This window comes from Brassica napus, chromosome C9, assembly GCF_020379485.1.
Source record: "Brassica napus cultivar Da-Ae chromosome C9, Da-Ae, whole genome shotgun sequence".
Lineage (NCBI taxonomy): Eukaryota > Viridiplantae > Streptophyta > Magnoliopsida > Brassicales > Brassicaceae > Brassica > Brassica napus.
The window spans coordinates 31,092,272-31,096,579 of NC_063452.1; the positions used below are offsets into that span (position 1 = coordinate 31,092,272).

At 45.2% G+C, this 4,308-nt stretch overlaps 1 non-coding gene across 1 annotated transcript; it reads left to right on the forward strand.

Annotated features, from left to right (window-relative positions):
• Positions 1-1,692: 1,692 nt before the first annotated feature.
• Positions 1,693-1,799, forward strand: LOC125593517. The gene has a single exon (XR_007329421.1). It is a non-coding gene; the product is annotated as a small nucleolar RNA R71 (small nucleolar RNA).
• Positions 1,800-4,308: the final 2,509 nt, after the last annotated feature.

Below are 4,308 nucleotides of genomic sequence, written 5' to 3' on the forward strand. Positions count from 1 at the left end.
AACACAGTTGGTTTCTTCATTTTCTCCTTGATGTCAAAGTGGAGAACATGCCCTTTACCCAAATGGAGATCAATCGTGCCCTCTTTCACCTTAACAATTGCTCCTGCTGTAGCTAAGAATGGCCTTCCAAGAATCAATGGGTCTTGAGCCTCCTCACCCATCTCAAGCACCACAAAATCTGTAGGTATCTCATACCTTCCAATCTTCACAGGTAGGTCCTCTAAGATGCCCACAGGGTACTTCACTGAACGATCAGCTAACACCAGAGAGAGTTTACACTTCTTGTACTGAGTGAATCCAAGCTTCTTTGCAACAGACAAAGGCATCACGCTGACACTAGCTCCCAAATCGCAGAGACATTTCTCAAATACCATAGGTCCAAGAGCACAAGGTAGTGTGAAGCATCCTGGATCCTCTAACTTCTCTGGAACATCAAGCCTTTGGATGATGGCACTGCACTCATGGGTAAGAATCATCATGCTTTCCATTTCCTTCTTCTTTGCAGCTACAACATCTTTCAGGAACTTGTTGTATTGAGGAATCAACATGAAAGCATCGATGATGGGCATTGCAACCTGAGCTTCACTCATTTGCTTGTCAAACAAAGCCTTGTACTTCTCTAGCAGCTGCCTCTTGAATCTACCAGGGAATGGTAGTTTGGGTTCATAGGGAGGAGGAACAAAAGAATTCTCACTTGCTGGAGCAAGAACTTCACCATCCTTCACTGTTTTCTTCTCTTCCCCAACCTTTCCTTTACCCTTGGCTTCCACAATCTTCTCCAAGATTTCATCATTGATTTTCTCATCAACAATCACCACTTCATCATCTAAGTTGATGGCCACCTCCTCACCTAGTTTCTCAGCATCCCTGGTGAGGGTTGTAGGAGGTAACTGCTTACCACTCCTAAGGGTGATAGCTTTGGCCTCCTTGGGGTTTTGGTCAGATTTTCCAGGTAGAGATCCTTGCTGGCGAGTCTGGTGAGTGTTCATGGAAGCAAACTGATTCTCTAAATTCTTGACTGTAGAAGCAAGATGTGAGAACTTGTTGTTGAGCTCATTGTAGCTCCCATCAATCTTGGAATGAAGGTTTTTCAACTCATAACCAACATGCTTCTCACTTCTAGTCTGAGACTCCAAGATTTGTTTCAGCAGGGTGTCAGTGCTGCTCTCTTGAGGAGCAGAGGAACCAGATGAGGGGTTTTGCTGAGGTTGATAGCTGCCTTGCTGGTTGTTTCGAGGCGGATAACCACTCTGTTGGTTGTTGGGATAGGATTTCTGTTGGTAGTTGTTGTACTGAAAGTTGGGCTCTTTTTTGTACCAGCTACCATTGTTGTTGATGAAACACAGCTCTTCCTGACCTTCCAAACCCTCAACCTCATGGACAACAGGTGGTGTCTCTTGGCTTGGGTTACCAACAAAGTGCAGCTGCTCTTGTGTGGCTTTATCAGCAAGGAGGATGTCTATCTTATCCTGTAGAGCTTTCAACTCCTTCCTCGTCTGCTTATCATCTGTTCGACTGCTTCTGTCGTGGTCTCCACTGTAGACTGCATCACTCTTTACCATGTTGTCAACCAGCTCCTCTGCATCTTCCTCAGTTCTCCCCAAGAAGAACCCATTGCTAGCTGTATCCAGTCTGGCCCTGTACTTAGGAAGAGCACCACGGTAGAATGTGCTCAGCAAGCTCTCCTTAGAGAAACCATGGTGTGGGCATTGAGCTTGGTAGCCCTTGAATCTCTCCCAGGCTTCACTGAAGCCTTCCAAGTTCTTCTGTTGGAAACTGGAGATCTCATTTCTCAGCTTAGCAGTTCTTGAGGATGAGAAGAATTTCTCCAAGAATGCTCTCTTGCACTCATCCCAAGTAGTGATAGAGTCGCTGGGTAGAGACTTCTCCCACTGACGTGCCTTATCCCCCAAAGAGAAAGGGAATAACTTCAGCTTTAAGGCATCCTCTGACACACCATTGGTTTTTGACAACCCACAGTAGCTGTCGAACCTGTCCAAGTGATCGAATGGGTCCTCTAAAGCCAAGCCATGATATTTGTTGTTCTCGATCACGTTGAGGAGTCCTGACTTGACCTCAAAGTTGTTGGCTGCCACAGCCGGTGCTCGGATTCCTAGTCTATGACCATGAATGTTGGGCCGGTCATAAGTACCAATGGGTCGAGCTGCCCGCGGTTGGTGTTCTGCCCCTTGCGGTGGATCTGCCATATCAATATCCAATCTCTGCAAGTGGGCTTGTTGTTCTTCTTCTCTTCTAGCTCTAGCACACTCCCTCTCGAAAGCTCTGATGTCTGCTACTATTGGAACTAGGTTTGATGGACCCCTGCTCCTCAAGTTCATACACCTGAAAGTGAAAGGTAGGTGAAGAAGAAGAATCAGTAACAAAACAAAATTAAAATGACTTAGTCTCAAGCAAGTGACTAAATCTCAATGTTTAAATCTACTCAGAATTTGGCAACGGCGCCAATTTGATGTTAGGAGTTTTCAAGGCTCCTAAGACAAATGTTGTAGTATAGTGATTGTCGAACCAGTTCTGAGGGATATCAAAGCACTGAGAATGCAAGTACTCACTTAATCTAAGTGCAACCAATGATTTAGATGGGTTTTAAGCTATGACTAAAACTAGAAAGCAATAACAGAATGATACTTTCTTGACTAAGGGAAAAGAGAACTCATGGGCATAGGGATTAGACCTTGGGTGATCAAGTATCGAACTAAGGATGGCAAATGATCAATCAAACTATCAACCTTAAGCCTAGACACAATTCTAAGCAAGCTCTATGTCTAGATGAATGCTCATTTGCTAACATATCTCAAACATCAAATGTCTTTGGTTGAATAATATGAAAGCAATCATTACTAACAAGTCTATTAGCTATCTTAGCATCTTTAACAACAAATGTCTTTGGCAAAGTATACTAAAAGCCTAGGAGAGTTGTCTCAGGCATTTCATCAAACACCTTTCGGGTGGGAAATGCCTATTGATCAACTTTTGAGTGGCCAACTCAGAAGATGCATTAAGAATACTCTACTAGCAAGGAACAAGAATGATCTACACTAAAACATCCTAGAACTAACCTAATCACCCTTAATCTCCCTAACCCATGAATTCAAAAGGTGATTACTCACTAATCTCCATGATTCCTCTTAAACCCATATTGGATTTCAGATTAATCATGTAGAGAAATAGATAAGAAATCTACAAGAACACAAGAACATAACAATCAAAATCCAAGAGATGAACTTCTCAAGAGAGTTTTTGTGTCTTTCTCAATAGATCAAAAGATAATCTCCTCCTGGTGGCTTACAGAGTATTAAAACGTAGGTTTAGAAAATAAAAATGTGCATAATGAAATGACCAAAAGGCCCTTGAGAAAACATGAATTCGGCCAAACAAATAGACGTGGAGCGACCTCGGCACGTCGCTGCGAGAGGTCGCTCCCGGGTCATTTCTTCGCGAGCGACCTGGCTGTGTCGCTCCGAAGACGTCGCTCCCGGGTCGTTCCTCGCGAGCGACCTGGCTGTGTCGCTCTGAACTGGTCGCTCTAGGAGCTGGAGCGACTTCGCCTTGTCGCTCTAGGAGGTCGCTCCGAAGCGTATAGGGCGAGCGAGTTCATGGCGTCGCTCCGGTAGGTCGCTCTGGCTGGAGTGACTTGAGATAGTCGCTCTGAGCTGGTCGCTCCAGGCAGTGCTCGTCCAAAGATCACTCTAATCACCTCCTTTGAGCTCCAAATGCACCCAAGTGTCTCCAGGAACTCCATGTGGTACTCCAATACCTGATAGAGACATATGTATGCAAAATACAACCTAGACATGACTAAATCCTAATCTATATGATGAAAATGCACATGAATAAATGGATAAACAATGTGAATATGCAAGATATCACAGCTCTTTGTCGAGGTCTCCGTCGGGGAGCAGGCCTCTCTTGAAAGCAGAGATAGCAGTGGGGATATTGCATTCGGGGATAGCCACCTTTTCTTGATTGAAGCGGGCTATATAGCCTCTCAGGGGTTCTGCTCGATGTTGGAGGATTTCGTAGAGGATGTCAGAGGTTTTCTCCAGGTCTCTGCTGCTGGCGAATTGTTCCACGAACTTATCGCTGAGAACTGCGAAGGAAGCTATGGACCTGGAGGGTAAGTTGATATACCATTGCAGAGCAGGTCCGGTCAGAGTGGAGCCAAAACCTTTGCACATGGTAGCTTCGCGTGACCCTTTGGGGAGTGCTACAGCGAGCATCGCCTGTCTGTATTGGGCGATGTGGTCGTCCGGATCAGTGGTGCCGTTATACGCCTTGATACTGGGGAAA